Source organism: Pituophis catenifer, unplaced genomic scaffold (genome assembly GCF_029215685.1).
Source record: "Pituophis catenifer annectens isolate HBS135680 unplaced genomic scaffold, rPitCat1.0.hap2 SCAF_1, whole genome shotgun sequence".
NCBI lineage: Eukaryota > Metazoa > Chordata > Lepidosauria > Squamata > Colubridae > Pituophis > Pituophis catenifer.
Genome location: NW_027256881.1, coordinates 244,137,744 through 244,158,823, shown reverse-complemented (window position 1 = coordinate 244,158,823; position 21,080 = coordinate 244,137,744). Strand labels below are relative to the sequence as shown.

Genomic DNA, 21,080 nt, shown 5'->3' with positions numbered 1-21,080 from the left:
TTCTGCTTGCATGATGGGACTTGTTTCTATTCCTGCAAATTCCCATATATGACATGAGAAGAACTGCACAGGAGAAATTGACACACACACAATCCCTCATTTTTGTAGAGGCCATTCCAATGGCAGGAAAAGTTAACTGAATGCTATTCATCATTTCATCATATAGACTAAACACAGAATAACCTTTGCAAAGTGGTCTGGGGTTTTCTCCCTTACAAGGATATGAGTTTCCCTTGCTTTTATTTTGTGTTCAACAGTACTTTGCAAGAATATTGCTCAAACTAATTTAAATGCTAAACCTCTTTCTCAAAATGAAAGTCAGGTACTAATCAACTAAATTGAGCAGCTTCACAGTATATCTTCCAAGCTACCCCCTGCTGGAATTTGAAGAAAAACTGCACTTCAATGCACCATTAAAAATAAATCCGCCTCTTTTAGCTGCCATTGCTTCCAAATATTCCAATAAAATCAGTGGTGGGATTCAGCCAGTTCGCACCACTTTGGGAGAACCGGTTGTTAACTTTGTGAGCAGTTTGGTGAACTGGTTGTTGGAAGATATCATTAGGGCAGAAAACCGGTTGTTAAATTACTTGAATCCTACCACTGAATAAAATTACAGAGTTTCTAATGTTTATGCATCTTTTAAAGAACCCTATGGTTAACAAGTAGATGGAAGGTGCTTTTTTTTCCTCAGGCCATTAACATATTTTCCAGGAGATAAAATGATAAATGTAAAAATGTCTGTGAATCATGTCTTAATGCAATCACAGAGAAATTTCAGGGAGTTAACTGATTGAAGTCCTTTCATTAAAACTATCTGCAACACTTAGATTGAAGTGAGGAAATAGAAATTTTTTTATTTTGTGTCTGAGAACATTTCTTCATAGAAATTCAATAAAACTTGTTGAGAAGAATGCTTCATCAGCAGTGCCCAGTGAACCAGAGCAGGATTTAAAAAAAAATCATTGCAGACCCTGGAGACAGACTCTAAGTTCATCCTACCAACAAAAAAATGGTATACAAGATGTATGTCCCATGTTATAACTGATGATGATTTTATCCATTCACTCATGACTGACTCTTGGTGATTCCATGGGCCAGGTCTCTCTTCACATCTTTCAATCTTGCACTACTTCTTTGAGTTGTTCTCTGCTCTGGGTGGTATCAGCTTTGATGGTGATATTATAATTATAAATCCATGGAATATACATTTTGGAGATAAAATGATCTCACAGTCTCAGGGCACTGTGCCCAGTAGAGAATACAGACCTGAATACAAACTAGAGACACAAACTACAGAAAGAAATACAGATGCATTCAAAACTCAAAAAGAGCTGGAGGAAATAGGAGAAAGACCAGGACAAGTACAATGAACTACACTTCATTCAGAGTAGTCAAAATTCAAGCAGCATGCAGGCAAAGATGTAACTACAGGCAAGGGTGTAGACTTTTTAAAAAGAAAATGCACTCAAATGTTACTTGGCTGTGACTTATGCAAATGCCTGCACTACCATTCACAAACCATGGCTGACCACTTCCCATGATGTGTAACCAGCCATTCTATGAACTGACCTCCAATGAGTGTTGGTGTGATATAAACAGAAACAAGGAGTAAAGGGATGCCTCTCCTTTTGAAACAGCAGCATGGCATTCAAAGGCCATGTGAAGTCCTTAAACTCCCTTGCCAAAGCTGGTCATCTCTGATGCAGACTGTAGGTTTGTTTTTACACCATCCAATCTTGAACAAAACCTGCTACTGTGGGCTGCTTTCAGGAGACTTCAGATACAAATAGGCAGAATAAATTCTTTTGTGCCCACACCAGCAGCAATTCTCAGCAATGCCTTTGTTTTCATTAGAATCTCCCACTTTCTTTGTGGGAGCACTATTAAATCCTCAAACAGCAGCATATTTTCTTTAGGGCCAGAAGTAAACCATGTTAGTTTGCCACAGGAGACATCTGGGAGCCAAGAATGGAAAAACAACTTTTCCACCCAGGCGTATTTCACTGAGCAAAACTGACCTTAACTAGGCAATGATACAGAACATACTACAAGACGACAGATGCCAAAGGAAATACCGTCCAGCCACACCTTCTTTCCTCCAATACATCTCTGCACATCATTAAAAAAAAAAAAGATCATGGATGGGAGGGTTTTTTTGGGGACCTTTGTCTTTCAAAACTAACAATCCAAAAATAAAGGCTGTGATTGTTATCTAGATTACAGATGAAATGAGATACAGGCCTTTATGTCCGGTCACTCCTGCTCTGGCACCTCAAACAATGCAGCATAGGAAATGGTATGAGAAAATGCTTCCAAGGGGTTCAGCTTACTCCATGAGGAAAAATTGACTCTCCTCCAAATCTGCAGATGGGAGGGGTGGTTTTGGCTGTATTTCTTTTAAGGACACACCTAATCTTGCTAACCCACACATTTCAACATATTGAATTTCAATTTTTATAGCCATTAGCCAGCACACAAATATAGGAAGGAAAAAAAAACCCATGAAAAGGCTGTATATCTATATTAGTTAGGCTTGCATTTCACAGGGAGTGTCCTTCCACCATCTTGATGCTAAGTAGCAAAATTCAACATTGTAGGTTTCTTAAAGACCTCATTGAGCAGGAAGGAAATCAACACAGAAATCGCCTTAATGGCTGGGGTGGCCCCTGGAAAATAAGGTCTACACTAAAAAAAGATCAATTCAACCTCTATTACACTACACAAACAATGTGCTTAGGAACATTTATGTCACTTGCCTTCTAGTAGCAGAGAGAGAAGTTCATCTATGTAGGAAAGTAAGAAGCCAGACCCCTCTCATTAAAATATGTTTGGCAGCTTGCAGAAACTGGATAATTGGCTTAGATTATACTGTAACCATTTTGTTCTGTAATTTGAGGGATTACTTGTCTCCAATATTATATTCTCAGCTAGTCTGGTCTGGCAGAGTTGGTGTGTTCCAGCTTCCTTCAATTAAAATGATATCTATCAGGACCCAGAAATTGTGCCTTTTCTGTAGCAGCACCTGCTCTCTGGAGTGAGATTCTTCCGGAGGTTTGAACAGCTCCCATCCTGCAAATATTTTGAAGGGCCCTAAAGATGTGACTCTTAAACCAAGGAGGTCCTTTTCTTCTTTTGCTTTGTTCCCATCCAGGTTTGTTTGCTTTACCATCTTTCTTCTTTTATTTTTTGGGGGAGGGGTTGTTGTTGTGTTGCTTATTTTTAAATTTTTAAATTGTTTGAATTAAATTATTATTTTTAGAAGCACAATTAGTGATGCCAAATATAGAACAGTAAGTCTTGTTTGCACAGATTCAAATAGTCTAAAGTTACAGTATGGGATACCTTTGGGTATCGGCATAATGCAAGAATCCTTCCAATTTCAATTTATTCTACTTGAACCATAGATAGTTTAATGTGGGATGTAAGCATCATGCAAGAAGCTCATTTTTAAAAAAAATCAGCATGCATGGCCACAGGATTTGCTTTAAACTTCAGTGATCTCAATGATAAAAAAAACAAAGATCTTATATCAGCAAAAGATATCCGTACATATTTTCCAACTAAGGCAATAAATATGTGTGGGACAAAGTTAAATGGTTTACCTCCTTGATGTTAGTGGTCTTAATCCAGATTGGGCCAGTGTGCATCTATACAGAATACATTCAAACTGAAAACATTCTGGAGCAATTTATATGTTAAATACTATGTAGTTTGGCCCTCAGAATTAGCTGCTAGTAACTAGATATTGATACCTTTGTTCAGTTTACAAAAACCCTTCAACTAATATCCCTATTAATGTTACTGCACTTATTGTAGTTGCCTATTTGATATCTGTACTAATCAGTTCTTAATCCCAGTCTTCACCCATCTACCTTCTACTGCTCAACAACAGGCTGAATCTCCAAAAATAAGCAGATTTGCAAAGGGTCTTAACTCTTTTAAATTTGTACTCCAATTTGCCATTTGAGGTCAGCTGTGATTCAGTTAAAGGTATTTCTCCCTTTTATTAATCTTTAGTCTTGATAAGCCACTTTTGATGATGGAGAAAGTAGAAGTCAAGCCTAGAGTAATACAGTCCTATTGATATTTATTTGGAAGTAAAAATACCTTTAAAAGGAGATGTAATTTTTCAAGACTGAAATCCTATTCCAGATCTGGCTGCAACAATGCAGATGACCTTACGACGGCAAAACCAACAATTCACCTGGAATTCTGGTAGTCTTAGATTACACTCTACTAGGCCCATGGAATGTTCAATCAAGGATATTATAAGAAATTTAGGCTATTTATTATTCCAAACTTACAGAGAAAAGCCAAACTATTCAAAGCAACATTAGAATTTATCTACTCCTTTAAAAGACAAATGAAACAGGTTTTATTGACAATTTTGATTAAACCCTTTCATTAAGCTTACATTCTATTTCCAAAGAAAATTATTAACATGCTTTTGAGTTACTATGTATTCTCAAAACTATTTAAAAAAAAACAAATTCCAGAATGGGACACATAATTTTAATTTGTTTTCCGGTTATTTTTCTACAGTTTGCAGCCAGTTTCCACCAAAGTGGTCCCTTTCATTGGTGCTGGATGAAAATTGTCAGAATAACCAGTGAGAGAGAATACACTAGACTACACAAGGTTGCTTTGCAAAATAAAAATGAACCTTGTTCCTTTAAGAGTTAGTTCCAGCTCTTTATAGCCAATGCCAGCAAATTCCACTTCAGCCTTTGAGCTTTGTTTGTTCCCAAGATCCTAGATACCATTGCCCAGAACTGCCTACAGGTCTGGCTGCCCTTTTGAGATCAACAGTTGCTTTCTCATTCTCTTAAAACCTTACTGGCAGCTTTTCCTGTTGCTAGACCACCCACTCTCTCTTTGTTCTTTTACCATGCCATCCCACACAGCTACTCTCCTCCACACCTAGCCAACTCTAGCTGATTTCAAAACACTAAGCAGGGTTAAGCTACAAAGCACTTGGATGGGAGACCACCAGGAGACCCCAAAGCTATAGGCAAAACATCCCAAAAGAAGGGAATTGCAGAACAACCTCATTCTATTATCAAGACATCTACATTTGTGTCCACAAAGTCACTAGGGGTTAAGGTCATCTGAGGACGTCATTAACTTGGTTTGCTCTCCTTCAGCTACTAAGGAAACAAATTATATGATGCCAAAGGCACATAACTTTTTTTCAAGGCAGTATTTACAACTCATTAGAAAATTGAGAAATTCTATTTTGTTGGCAGTATTCTTTTCATTAGTCAGCACAGTATATTGCAAGATCAAAGGCTTCCTATCTAATCATTACACAAACAAAATATAACAGTAGATCCATAGCAGAAAGGTATCCCTAAGGATAGGCAGTCTAGCATTCTCTAAATTTCTGAACAACTCCCACCAGACAAGCTCTTTTCTTGTGCAAACTGGCTGGAGCTGCTATGGGTGAATGCTGAAACATTTATAGAGTAGCAGATCAGAACACATTCCCACAAAAAGTAATGCAAGTTTCATCCCATGTTACTATTTTTATATTATACCCAAAGGGGGGTGGGGGTGGGATCTTGGCATTTACCCCAAGGATGACATAAATGAATATATATATATATATTTCACTTCAGAAAAGATGCCCAAGCTCCTTTTTCCTGTTACAATGGAAGTGCAACTCCCTCAAACTTCTTTAGAGGTAGCCCTCCCTTATCAATCACTCATTCAGCACCCCATTAACTTATGACAGTGGTGAAAAAAAAACTTACAACTGATCCATTAATTTGTGGTCTTATCAGGTCATGTGATTGCAATTCAGGCACTTTGCAGCTCATACATATTTTATGATGTTTAGAGCAGGGGTCTCCAACCTTGGCAACTTTAAGACTTATGGACTTCAACTCCCAGAACTCTGGGAGTTGAAGTCCACAAGTCTTAAAGTTGCCAAGGTTGGAGAATCCTGGTTTAGAGCATCCCGCTGTTATGTGGTCACCATTGCAAGTTTCCAACAAGCAAAATCAATGGGGAAACCAGGGGCAAGTTGTGATCACTTATATCACACTTAACAACCGTGCCACTTATTGACAGAATTGTCAGTCCCAATTGCAGTTGGTGAGGTTTTCTTGTACATGCTCATGAAAGCAGTCAGAAAGTTGTAAATACAAATTGAAAGCAAACTTCTCTGGAATTTTGACATTGATTCTGCATTGCAAGTACATCAGTGCAAATGAATTTATGAAAATGCAATGCAGAAATACCTAATGCACTCTGTTATCCTGACACTGGGATTTACTACATATTTCAGCGCTTTCAATTTTATACTATATTTCAAAGGTTGAGATTGCACACTACAATTAATATATATTTGGCAAATATTTGACTCGGGTACAAACACAGCTAATTTTTGGCTCAGTTAACCCAGATAACCAGACTATGCAAACAGAACCAAAATACCATGTTAGAATTCAGAAAGTAAACTTACATATTAAAAATGAACATAAAAGTCATAAAAGTCCCCTATCTTTTAAATGACCAATTTGGGACATTAATCATTACCTAATATATTTTAAAGTTTGCTACAGAATGTGTGTGTGTCGTCTTATTACATATGCTGGTCCAAAACAAATGTTGCAACTTTCTGGAACAATTATTTAAAAAAAAAAAAGTCTCAGAATCCATCATGTGAACACACTTTCCCCAAACTGGAATCTTATAGATGTGACTGGAATTGTAACTTTCAGAATTCAGGAACGACAGATCAGAAATTTTGGAAATTGCAGTTCCAACTGGGGGAGGAGGAGGGTGTACCAGATTGGGAAAAATGGATCTATAGTTACTCCATCTAAGTAAAAGACATATAATACATATATTACTAACATTGGGTAAACCCATCAAAGGCAGGATGTTAAGACACAAATAGGCGCACTCACCCCTATCAACTCTAAAAGCAGGAAAGCACAAGGAAACATTGGTCTCACCACCACCCCAACCCGTCCCTCCCCACAGAGCTTTTTACTTTCTGCCACTAGGCAGGTCGCCTAAAAGAAATAGGATGGACTATACAGCTAATAAATTATGATTATTTGCAGAAACAATCCACATAACAGACCTATGGTTGTCTTTCCTTGGGGGGGGAAAAAATCAAAGCAATCAAGTGTTCCTGGGCGAGCACGCGGCTATCTCCTAGTTCCACTTTCACAGAATAAACCCACGAGAAGAACTTTGATCCCTTCCCCCGCTCCGCAACCCCCCCCCCACTCCCACGCGGATTTCCGAAACAAAAAGTTGGATGTCCAACGAAACAATTTCTGCTGGTTCGAATCTCTCCAAGGCTCAAGGTTGACTCAGCCTTCCATCCTTTCTAAGGTAGGTGAAATGAGGACCCAGTTTATGGGGGCAATAAGATGACTTTGTATAAAATATACAAAAGAATGAAGGCTATTGCTTAAAGCATTGTAAGCCGCCCTGAGTCTCCGGAGAAGGGCGGCATATAAATCAAATTTAAAAAAAAAAAAAAACTGCCTGCGGCTTAAATAAAATGAACTTTCATCTCTCCTTCCCCCCCCCCAACCCCCTATCCCTTCATTTCCACAGCGGGATCCAATTCCAAAGGAGTGGAGGGGGGATTTCCAAAGCCCGGAGCTTCCCTTCCCCGCTTCGCCGCAACAGCCGGCGCGATCCCGAATTATTAAAAACAAACGTACCAAGAGAAAGAAACGCCCGCGGCGCCCTTTCACTCACACACACACTCACGCAGCCTCCACTCCCGCTCGTCACTTTCAGGAACTTTGTGGGCCTCCAACAAACCAAGCACTTCTTTTTTCACCCCCCCCCCTCCACATACACGCGAGACAAAGAGCACGACCCTCCGGCAAAAGATGGGAAGGACAAGGAGTTGCGCTTCCCCGTTGAAGATCTCAAGTGCGCCCTTCCTTCCTCTGGGGCCCCTCGGCCAGGTAGCCTCCCGCGTCCGCCCACCCGCTGCTAGACGCAGCCAGGCGGGAGCCCCGAAACACCCCGGAATTCGCCCCCAGTACCTTCGCCTGGCGAGCCGGGTGGTCCTGACGCTGCTGGCGGCGGGAGAGGCTCGGGTCGCTTTTCCCAAAACGCTACGCCGAGGCAGCGACTCCTCCCAGTCGTCTCGCGGCTCCGGCAGCTGCTTCGGTGCTTTTAATCATCTGAATAAACTCTGGTCTTTCCGAGACGCCTAGCGGAAGGACGGGACCACTGCCGCTGCCTTGGGGGGGGGGAGACGCAGGGAGGACGTCGAAGCGCCGCCGCGGCTGGAAGTGGAATTCGGATCCCGGGAAGGGAAGTCGGTGCCTGTTAAGCGGAGGGCACGCGAGACACGCTGTCTGGAGTGGGGGGGCGGAGGTGGATGATGTCACCGGGTGGCTCCCTGAGCTGAGCGACCCCTTTCCTGGCGTTGAGTGCAAGTACCGGTAAGTGGAGTAAAAAGGCTGTGGAAAGCAAGCTGAGCTTGACTCCCGGTGACTTTTATCCCTGTGACCTTCTCAAACACAACATGAAAGTGGTCCCAAGTGGCCTATTTCAGAAGGCAACTGGACTTTGTTTTTCAAGGAAGAGCATCAAAAAAAAAAAAGATTTTCCATTCAAGAACAAGCCAGGCCTCTTCTCATTTAACTTTTCAAGATTAATCAGGATCAGGTAGATGTAGCTGCTTAGTGGGAGTAACCAGTGAGGAAATCCAAATTATTTTACTACCAGTTCTGTGGGCTTGGCTTGGTGGGCGTGGCAGGGGAAGGATATTGCAAAATCTCCATTCCCACCCCACTCTGGGACCAGCCAGAGGTGGTAGTTGCCAGTTTTCCAAACTACTCAAAATTTTCACTACCAATTCTCTACAACCTGTCAGAACCTGCTGGATTTCACCCCTGGGAGTAACAAAACTGACCTGTCTGTATTGCAGTTAGGAATAGTTTGGGTTTTATAACATGGCTACTCTTTGTCAACTGAAAGTTTATTGAGGTTGGTACCACCAACTGACGACTAGGCTAAAGAATGATTGACTCATTTGTGGCTTAATGTGTTATACAAATATAACCTATAATCTATCATAAAGGAATAGAATAGAGCTGGAAGGGACCTTGGAGGTCTTCTATCTAGTCCAACTCCCTGCTCAAGCAGGAGACCCTATACCCGTGATGGTGAACCTATGGCACAGGTGGCACGCGGAGCCATGTCGGTGGGCACGCAAATGTTGCCCTAGCTTAGCTCCGGCGCACATGTGTGTGCCGGCCAACTGATTTTCAGGCCTTCCAGGCCCACTGGAAGTTGGAAAACAGGCTGTTTCCGGCCTCCAGAAGGCCTCTGGGGGGTGGGGAAGGCTGTTTTCATCCTCCCCAGGCTCCTAGAAAGGTTATGGAGCCTGGGGAGGACGAAATACGGGCCTACTGGGCCCACCGTGCCATCATGTGCCAAAAGAGGAGGGGAGCATAGGGGGGTCACGTGCACGGGCGGGACACATTGAATTATGGGTGTGGGCATGCACTCGCGTGACCACCCCCCGCACTCTCCCCGCTCTTGGCACGCAATGGTAAAAAGGCCTATACCATTTCAGACAAGTGGCTGTCCAGTTAGAGAATGGAACTGCTTTTCTAAAAATAATTCATAGTTCCTGCTTGCAATCTTAAAGGTAAAACATCTTTGCAGACTCACCAAATTTTAAATTAAAAAAAAAAAACAATTCTGAATATGTCAATGCACTGCACTGCAAAGAACTATTACAAGAAGAAGAAGAAAAACCAACTCCAAAATGCAGTTTTGGGAATAGGGCAAATTAGGGACTTCCAGAGAGTAATGACTGCAGAGATAGTGTAGTGGTTTGTCTTCCCAGAAACTATTACAGTCTCATTAATGATTGAAAATATGTAATTATCCACAATGACACAATCTTAGTTAATTTTCCTGTCTAAATTGCTATAACCATGTGAAAAGTGAGAAACTTTTCTAAGATTCCTACTTCACAACAGTTGGACTTAAAAAGAGGTTTTTTTTATTTGTTACATCTATATCTTGCCTCCCCCCCCCCCCAATTTAAAGCTAGGATTAGACCAAAACATCCTGGGGAATTGGCAGATTTTTCCATTGTTATTAGAAAGTTGCTGTAATTTTCAACACCGAATTTATGGCTTTCTGTTCTACAGACAGACTAGAGAGAGGTATTGCTGGCAAAAGTTCCTATAATGCCATCATTTGAATACTGTCCAGTCTCCATGGTGTGGATTTTTTTATCTGTACACTCCCAAACCACCAAATTTTATTAAATGGATTCCTACAAGTTAGTAAATCATAAATACAAAAATGGCAGGACTACATTATTTCTTGTTATTCATGTAACTCATGGTGAAGAAAAATTCACCTCTAAGTATAAACTATTAGATTTTACTTTCTGTTTTTAAAAAACGGCAACACACACAACTGCTTCTGATCTACTTTATTCTTTATTCTTTTGGTTTCTGCTGAGAGATTAAATTGCTGATGGTATATTCAAAGCCAGGTGCTGTCATGTTGACTCACCCACCTCATTGCAGTGTCTCCTCTTCATTAATAGTATCCAGCAAAAACAGAGATGATACTGGTAGACTTTGGTTGGGGATACTTCTTTCCTTGCTAGAAGCCTCTCTCTTTAGAAAAGGAAGTGAGTCATCATTTTCCTAATGAAGACTCTTCAAAGGGATTTTTTTTTTCTGTGCATTCTTAAGTAAACAAAGCCTGAGGGCACAAATAGGTAGAAATACATTCTTGCTTGAAGGTATGGTACAGAGCTTCCTTTTTTTTGGGGGGGGGGGGGGAGAATACAGTATAGCATCAACTGATGGAGAAAGATGTTTGATCATTTGCAGCAAAACTGGAATTTAACTCTTCTTCCTCCAATTTTGCTGCTCCTTCATTGCTTTATCAATTAACACACCTGATTCTCAAATTAATAGTATTTGGATGTTTAAAAGGGTGCACATTAAATGCAAAAACACAGTTTCGCTTGTATTATAACCAGTACAAATATGAATGATACTGTGATGTTTTATCAAAAGTAACAAGTGTTTTGAATACACTTTCTAAGCACACAGGGAGGTAGAATCATGTACAACCAAACACGCCAAGAAAAGTATGTATGAAAGCACTCTTATCTGCAGCCACCTATTGAGAATATTGCAAGGTTATTTTAAGTGTAACATTCTTGCATTTGTTACATGAGGGATTTTGTGCCTCATATACCCTAATGCTGCTCTGCTTTGGATACATTAATATATGTGCAGACAGGAGAGAGGATTTGCTACTTAGTTAGCAAAACATCTTCATCACACCTAGCTAGAGAAGTAAATCATTCTGGAAGGATGAAGGAATGTTGGATGGAAAAACACAGGTGTAGCAGTGATGAAATCCAATTTTTTTTACTACTGGTTCTGTGGGCGTGGCTTGGTGGGCATGGGGTGACTTGGTGAGCATGGCAGGGAAGTATACTGCAAAATCTCCATTCCCACCCCACTCTAGGGGGAAGGCTATTGCGAAATCTCCATTCCCATCCCACTCGGGGGCCAGCCAGAGGTGGTATTTGCTGGTTCTCTGGACTACTCAAAATTTCCGCTATCGGTTCTCCAGAACCTGTCAGAACCTGCTGGATTTCACCCCTGAGGTGTAGATAGGACAGTGGAAGAACTCTAGTAGCTGAGACACATTGTTCATGGAACAATGGAAAAAAGTTTCACAGAAGAGCCAGAGAAGAAAAGCCATCTTTGGTAGAAGATAAACAATATAGTGCAGTAGTTCTCAACCTTTTCTTTATTACTTTAATTACCTTTGTGGCCACGGACCATGGCCACGGATCACCAGGGCTTAACTCAAGATTTAAATCATAAATTTTCTTCAAGTCTTCGCAGACCCCCTGTGACAACATCATGCCTCCCTCCAGAAATCAGCGGACCGCAGGTTGAGAAGCACTGATATATAGTGATTTGAATATAGCAGTGAAGGATAAAGAAATGCTCAAAGGGGAAAGCAAGACTGTATACTCACTCAAGAGTGTAGATGGCAATAGGGTGACAAAATGAGACCTAAAAGATAAGAAATTTTATGGCAGAGTTAGTGAGAGGGAAAAAAAATACCAGGCTTGCCACTGAAGACATGGAATAAAGGATCCCTGTAAAGAACAACTAGATGTCCTCAATGTAGAAGTGGTATGAAAAGTCATCAGAAGGATGACAGTACCTGCAGGAAAATATAAGCCTTGTACAAAGCCAATAGATGGAGGGAAAACAGTGTTAATGGCTATTTTGTGTCAATGAATTCTAATGTATGATATTTAAATATGTAAGAGATTAGACCTAGGTGAGGCAATGTGCCTGCATTTCACATTTCCTTTTATGGCCAGGAATAAACAAGAAAATTGGGAAGGCTAAAACTCATCATCCTATTTCCACTTGGAGCTCTGCTCCTAAATTTCTGGCAGAGCGTTTTGAGGAGAATATGTCCAAACTCATTCAGCTGACGAGGAAAGCTTTTGCTCACCACTAGAGATGAAATGAAAGACGAAATCGGAAACACCAAAAAGCTGAGTCATTGTTGACCAACAGAGAAATTCTCTGCACATGACATATCGAAAGAGTAAACTTCCTCCCATCATCTCTCAAATGCCTAAAATAGGAATGCTTTCCCTTTGCCAAAGGAACAACAGCATTTGAAGAGGTTGGTGCGGGGATTCAGTGTCAGCTGGTAAAATCAAAAGTGTTGATTTTGCCCCTAGCAAAAAGAAACAGATAGCACAGCTAAAAATTATAGACTAACCATTTGGAAGGAAACTTATCTGTACTGCTGTTTGAAGTGCTTGTATCTAGAAATACTTTTTTTTATATCACATGATCAACATAAACCAGCAGGCATCAACTATGAAAGTTATGTATGGCTAGCTCTTCGGTTGCCCAAGAGTCATCTGGAGAATTTATTTGTATACATTTTATCCTCTAGCCTAGGCTCTCAGGACAATATACATAATAAAACAAGAATAAAAAAATCAATGCAAGGAGTAATTCCCAAAAATACAATCACAAAGAAAATGCAGCAGCGAAATACTGTGTAGTGGAAAACAAAGACTAATACTGTACACCAAGGAACCACAAACATGTAAAAATAATTAAGATACTGAATAGCTCAAAATATTACTTTAGAGTTTAAGCGAGAGAAATGAGTTACACTGCATTTGATGAAATTTTAAAAAAGGGGGTTGCCTGGTAAAAATATAAAGTAAGCAAGGAAAACTATAAATTAGCTGTTAGCACTAATTTATGGTTTTGCCTATTTTCCAAGAATCTTGGCATGTGTGCAGGCACACACAGATGCACACACATGCATATGCTCACACATACACAAATACACTACTCTCTGTCTTTCATTTTAGCCTCATAAAAAAACAGAGGTGCAAAATTATAGAGGTATGCATATTAGAGCCATAACTTCTAACATCCTTATTAGTCCCAGATTTCTGATTAAAAGCAACCCGATGAGATTATGGTCAAGCCCCAACTTCATTACAGTATATATAGCAGGAAAGGAAGCATCACTTCTCTAGGCAAATGCTGCTTTTTCAAGCTGCCCTTACAATTAGAAATATTTCTCCCAATGAAGTGAAGCTACTTATAAGAGCTAAAGTTGGAGAGGTGGGAATCAGCATTGATCAGGTCAGGCAAAACCATTATATAAGCATGAAGAAGAGGGAATTCCAGTCTTTGAAAAGAATAGCCCAAAAGCCAACTGATTTGAAATGGTGGGAAGAAAATGGTTAAGATTTAAAACCTAGTATTGACAGATAGAGAGCCGGCTTGATTTCTGTGTTCGGAATCTTCTGCATACAACCAGTTTGGTCTAGTAGTTTATGCACCAGGGTTAGAAACCTGGAAACTTTTGAGTTTCCCGCCTTAGCCATGAAAACCAGTTGTAGGGAAAATAGGTGGAAGAAATACATTGGATATGTTTGCTGCTTTGAGTTATTTGTAAAAATAATAAAGACAGGATGTAGTGTAGTATACTGTAGTATAGTATAGTGCAGAGGTGGGTTCTACCTATCTTTACTACTGGTTCGCAATGGGGCCGTGCGTGCATGCGCAAAAGTTTCTGCGCATGTGCAGAAGCATTTTGATGACGTCGGGGTCGGTAGGCGGAGCCTCCCACTGGTTTTACTGCCAGTTCTACCAGTTCTATAGAACCGGTGCGAACGGGGGGCAACCCGCCACTGGTATAGTGGTAGTCTTCAACTTATAACAGTTCATTTAGTGACTGTTCAAAGTTTCAGTGGTGCTGAAAAAAATTACTTATGACCGTTTTTCACACTTGCAGCATCCCCATGGTCATGTAATCAAAATTCAGACACTTGGCAATTTGACAATATTTATGATGACTGCAGTGTCCGAGGTCATGTGATCACCTTTTGCAACCTTCTTGACAAGCAAAATCAATGTGGAAACCAGAATCATTTTACAACTGTGTTACTAACTTAACAACTACAGTGATTCACTTAACAGCTGTGGAAAGAAAGGTCATAAAATGGGGTAAAACTCACTTAACTGTCTTACTTAACAACAATTTTGGGCCCAATTACATTTGTAAGTGGAGGACAACCTGTAGTGTTGTGTAATGTCTCATTCTAGGCATTGTATATCCGCTCCACTGCAGGATAAAGGCCTCTTCCATATAATAATATCATGCCATGCCATGCCATACCATATCATACTATACCATACTATACCATACAAATATACTGCAATTTCAGTCCTGACGCCCTGAATCATCTGCTGTTATCTTCTTCCTGAATATGGGAATGTGTTTCTGGAAGAATTAGGTAGCCGTGCCTGGCCTGAAGTCTGACATTGCTTTCTTATAACCTGTGTCCATTATTTTGTATCCTGCAGCAAGGAATGACAGAACAGATCTGTCTTTTATGTAACATTCCTTCAGGCATTTGGTATTTGAAGAGTGTTATCAGAGCCTTTCTCAGTTTTCTCAAACATAAAGATGCCTATTTTCCTCTTGAGCAATTTTCAATCTAAGACCATCTTTGTTTAAACTGTCCTAATCCTTTTTAGATCTGAATACAATATTTGAAATAGAAACAGAATACAGCATTTGGACACTTTGCTTTCATGATATGACTTAAAATGGTGTTAGGCTTTTTTGGCAACCATATTCTACGTTCACACATAATCTGTGATGCTACTTTCAGCTGGGCTATGAAAGAGCAATGGGACTCTTACTTACTCAGTAAGTTTCATGACTTGATTGGCCTTCAGGCAATGAGATGATGACTTGACTTAGCATACCCTGGGAAACTGAAAGCGTCAACAAGTTTTTGGAGGGTGGGTGCATTATGTGTATGATACATGAGCAACTCTTCAATGCAGGGCTGCTTTTCTCAGTGTAAAAAAATGTGCTTATCTACGGTACACCATCTCCTGACTTTGTCTGAGATCCAAGTTTCACAGCCAAGTTATTCTAAGAAATGTAGCCAAGCACACACAACAAGTAGTACACATAAAACCACAGGAAGCGTCCCACAGAAAGGGATACAGTCAATATATGTAACATTAATTAGATGTATCAGGACAGCTATCACAACTGTATGATAATGACTCTTCTTAAAAGCATAATACCCATATGCTACACTAGGCTTTGGTGAAGAACATCACTATGGCTGTTGAAATACAGACTGGTTTCAAATTCAGATGGCTTTTGTAAACTGAATAGGAAGCCACACCAACTTGTTATTCATTTATTTATACTTCCTTTGTGCTATTCCAATCAGAAGGCTCGGAGAAGTTTATAATTTTCTTACAATACAATAATAGACAAGTAGAGCTTTAAAAGTGACAACCACCATCTTAAATTCATTCCAGCAGCAAAATGATTGTGATGTTACAAGAAAAAAACCGGTTTGCTCAAGAGGAGAGCAAGGTCTCAGTAAGACTGGGGTGTCAAACTCAAGGCCCGTGGGCCAAATCTGGCCCACAGGGTACTTAGATCTGGATCTAAGATTAGAGCTGCCCTGGAAACAATAAAGAACCTGCCCATGGTGCTTCTGCCAGCGAAAACAAAGCACGCTCAGCCCCCCTGAGCTCCATTTTCACTGGCAGAGGGCTGCAGGAGGCCGTCACAATCGAAAATGGAGCTTGGGAGCCTGCCTTAGCACTTGGCCACCACAGATGCCCCCAAAACGAGTGACGTCAAGCTGGCCACACCCCCTGGCCACACACTTTGGGCCCCCTGAGGTCAAACACCACCCTTTTGCAGCCCACAATGAAATTGAGTGTTGAGCCCCGATTCGGGGCTCACCATACAGTACCTGGGGTGGGTGGGAAAGGCACAGAGCAGCACACAGTGGAGATGGCAACCAAAGTAACGGGTGAGGCTGCGGCAGTGGGACACTCAAGGGCAGCGCTGACTAGCCGCTCAGCAGCAGATTGCTCCCTTGGCTGGCCCTCCGAGAGTGGCACCGAGCAGCTGGCAGCGGGGCAGGCGACCGGCGCGACGAACAAGGAGGCAGTGGCAGCAACGGGACTTCTGGTGGCAGCGCCAAACAGCTGCTCACCAGCTGATCGCCCCCCTGCTTCCATGCACAGGCCTCCAGTCAGGCTTACTGAGCATCTCGCTTTCCTGTGTGTTTGCTTTGGTCCTCACCCAGTCTGATCTTGGACCCTTGAGACAAAGCCAGCGCAACACTTTGCCAGGCGGCAGTTCTGGTGGCAGCGAATGAAGTCCAAAATAGTTATGTAAAAAGCTTTCTGGTCCTCACCCAGTCCAGCCTTGCACCCTTGAGATCAAGTTTGACACCCCTGCAGTAAGAGAACCCTGAATCAGAAGCGGAAGCTGTATGCTCCGGCCCATATTTGGGTAGACCAGGATGCCCTAATAGACCGGTCTCACCAGGAAAAACACCTGAATCAGAAGCAGAATTCTAGGGAAATTATCTCAGCCACTTAGGAACATTTTCCGTCATCTGTTCCAATGACCATGCATGCATCTCTCTTCAGTTCTTTGGGCATTCTACAGGTCTGGCTGTATTTGTAAAGATGTTGCATGAAAAGTTTCATATGCCATTTTAAGTTATTTCTTACAACAGTGTTGAAATCAAGCGTGGCTAAGCATTATGAAACTGAAATACAACATCTTTGTATGGCACCAGTCTGGCCAACTTTATAACCTATTCAAATTCTGCTCACAAAATTAAACAAATTGGAGGGAGGGAGGGAGACAGAGAGATCTGAAAGACTGTCTACTGTTGACTTCACCCCATTCCTAAGAGGTCTGTAAGGGGCGTGCATAAAAGCACCAGCATGCCTACCATCCCTGTCCTAATGTTTCCTCTATTTGTATTTATTTTATGTATTCAATTCATGCTTTTACTCATATTTATTACCTAACATGTTCTTGACAAATAAATAAAATAATGTTTGTGCTTCAGATGAGAGCTGTCATATGAAAATAGGAAAAAGGAGGCACTTTTGTTCATCTAATTAACTTCCATTTTGCACAGCAATAAATGCCAATGGATTTTGTTGAACAGATGCAGTCTTTCAATCTTGCCCATACATACAGTAGTTCCTTTCCATTAATTATTTCTGCTGATATCATGTTGGGTGCTGTAAAAATGGCACCATCTAGTGGTGTTTTTGTTGATAGTAAAAATATCAGGAAGAAAAGTAAAACGAACAGGATATATCTACTTCTTGCATGTTTTCTATCCTAGAAGAAACACTGCAGCATTGTGTATATAAGGTCTCCTTGTGTTAATAGGTTTATATTATTGCCTACTTTATGAATCAGCATGATTGAAAGCTAGATAATAAACATTCATCCCATATCATTACTGTATTTTAAATGTGATTTTTATCTACTTGAGCATTATTATCATCAGTACAAAGTGAATGCCAAAAGTTTCAGAACTGTTGAACAATGGCAGCTTTAACATGCTGCAAACAAACACACTACCAAGCCAAAAAGAGGCAAATCCCATTTCAATCCATGACACTTCCTTATTGCTCCTGATTGGGCACAAACATTTCCCAGTAACTATATTTTAAATATATAGATATGAAATGTCCTGATGATACTGGTAGTCCTCAACTTACAACAGTTCATTTAGTGACCATTCGAAGATACCATTGCAAAAAGTGACTTATTACCATTTTCCACTTATGTCCATTGGTCACATGATCAAAATTAAGACACTTGGCAATTGCTTTGTATTTATGAGTTGCAGTGTACTACTGGGGTCATGCGATCCCCTTTTGTGATGTTCCGATAAGCAAAGTCAATAGTAACAACCATGTTACCAACTTAACAACTGCAGTGATTCACTTAACAACTATGGTAAAATGGGGTAAAACTCACTTAACAACTGTTTTGCTTAGCAAAACAAATTTAGGGTTCAATTATGGTCATAAATTAAGGACTACCTGTATTGCCTTTCTCTCAATCCCAGCCAGAGCTGAAGGACATACACCTTTAATTGTTTCAAGTCTTTTTCCCACTAATTTAGATAGTTTTTGCCATGGACGTGATGCTTCACTGATGGTATGGTTTCCAGTGAGATAGAGGCAAGTGTTCCCAGTTGTTATTGACCATTTTAGGCTGCAGCAGGCATGTCTTTTTAGCTAGAATTGCAGGAAGAACCGGTCATTTGTCTTCCTCAGATGTTTGCTTCCAGAAAATGCCCAATTGGTGCTTTTTGAAGCCCTTCTCAATCTTGAAAATGCAAATTCCCTTCAGTCATCCTTTATGGGAGTTATGAAAATTATACCTTAGGCATACAAAAAATACCAGGTTGGGGAAAGCTAATCTGAGATTTAAATGTGCTCATCAAAAAATCTAGAAAAAAATCTTCTGTTAGAGCAATTTGGGGAAGTTTGGAACAGTTACCTGTTATTATTGCTTGCTCTAATAAATAATTATTTATTCATTGAGTCATTTATTTCTATCCCAACATAGTCTCAATATTGGGGTGGAAATGTAACATTCCAAGATACATTCCAGCCTTGATTTTTATTTTTATTTTTTTAAAAGGTAAAAGTAGCATCTGTCAATAAAAAGTTCTCCATTACTATACTTTTGCAGGCTAAAAGTTCAGCAGACATATTTCTTGTCACGCTTCCTGCTTGGTATTCTTGGAAGCAGCTCGCCAGAAGTACCCTGCTTTACTTGAGAAAAACATGCCTCTGATGCTGCCCTCTTGTGTGCAGTACAGGTTCAACTCTTGCAAATTATTGGTGTCATGAGCAGGTGCAATACAATGATTGTGGCTTACAGAATGCAGCACATTTTCCCCATAATTTGGAAAAAAAATAACAATGTGATCTGTTTCACTTCAGTTTCTACAGCTGATGCCTCCCGATAGAAGGCTAGGCTTTAAAAAGTGCAAACAAGTAAAGATTATTTGAATACTGTATAGATTCAGTTATACTACACCTCCTTGTTTAATGACCAAGTTCCATTCCAACAATCGGGTTGTTATGGCCACTGAGTGAACATGTGACTGAGAGAGGAAGGCAGAGAGAGATGCTATGAATATCCCAGATTGCCACTGTCTCATTTGAGAAAGTGTTTTGTGGTACAGCTCTGCCATCCTTACTCTTGTGCACTGTAGTCAAGAGCATGAAATTTGGTCATAAATGCACACATTGGTTGGAAAATGAATTTTTATTACCGTTCATTACAGGTTATCCTCGACTTGCAACCATTCTGCTGGAATATTTTATTCCTTACCCAGTTCATTCTGAGTCAGGTTGATAAAAAAACACCAGGCAGCTGCATGAAATTAAGTTCTTTATTTTTCACCTAAAGACAATGATAGCAAGCCTTTATGTGGGCTGCTGCAAAGGCTCCCTCCATCCAGCACAGGTTATATGCATTAAAATCGATCCCTCCTATAGAATACAAATCCCCTATGCAGTCATTCATTTCCCTCTGCACCTCATTCCATATAAGGAACTTCTTTCCTTGCCAGGGCTTCTAAGGTTTTTTCTTATCCAAGGAGAAACTATCCTTGGAATGTATACCTTATCTTTCCTTAGAATGTATACCTTATCTCAATCCACTGGGTAAACTCCTTTAAAGGTTTCTGAACAATGAAGTGTGAGAAGCCTTATACATCTTAAAGTAAAATAAAAGGAGACATGGTGTCTGAGCCTCAATAAAAGTGTAATGGCTCAAATAAAATATTCTAATACTGTGTAATTAAAAAAATGTTTTAGTAGTTCAAAGTTATAACTGAGCTAATTATGACCTGGTTTCAAAGTTAAGGTCATTCCCCCTTATGACTGACTGCAAGTACATTTCAGTGTCCCACCTTTCCTATCTCCCCCCATCCCACGCCTCAGGATCCTCAGAGGCTTTGGACCTGCTTCCCTCCCACTTGATCCCTGAAGACCTTGGATCTGTTACTGACCACACTGGTTCCCACACACTCCTCCCCACCTCAGTAACTGATTGCACCCTTACCTTTAGAAGTTCTCCAGAACTCTGGAGAGTGTGTTAGGGAAGCAGAGCACACTGCCCCATCTCTAGGCCATGTAACTTTGTCCCAGAAGCGGATGCCATTTTCAGAGTGGCCATAATGAATTGGGTCTACTCCAAAAATGGCATCTGCTCTCAAGAGGGAGTCATGCGGCCCAGGGAGGCCAAGGGACGTAGCAGCCTGGGAACAAAGTCAGGAGTATGTCAAAGAGGCAATGATGTTCAATTTATAGAATCTAATTTACGTCCTGTTGGACTTTTGCTTTCTTGCTGCTTTTGGGGTAAATAAGAGAAAAGTTCCAAATAGCAAAGTTCATGATATAATTCTCTGAATTATTACAAGCCAGTGAGAAATGGCCCTTTTCTTCACTGGGATGCAATTTCTTTAAATATCTGCTACAAAATAACTAGAAATGTATCAACTACTGCACACATAAATCTCTATTGGCCAAATAAACAGCTTATCTAGATGCCATGCAAAACAAAAATGGTGTGACACAATGTAGACACATTTTGAAATGAGATACTGTATGCAAAAGCCTACTTTCACTGCATTCTTTGTGGTTGCTACCCTG

The 21,080-nt window shown here is 40.6% G+C and overlaps 1 protein-coding gene across 1 annotated transcript in view; it reads right to left on the bottom strand.

The window, feature by feature from the left end:
* CD151 (CD151 molecule (Raph blood group)) overlaps window positions 1–8,174 on the bottom strand; it is a 44,132-nt gene extending 35,958 nt beyond the window's left edge. The window contains exon 1 of the mRNA XM_070932791.1: window positions 8,025–8,174. The gene's annotated coding sequence lies outside the window, so the exon portion shown is untranslated. The remainder of the gene's footprint in view (window positions 1–8,024) is intronic.
* Window positions 8,175–21,080: the final 12,906 nt, after the last annotated feature.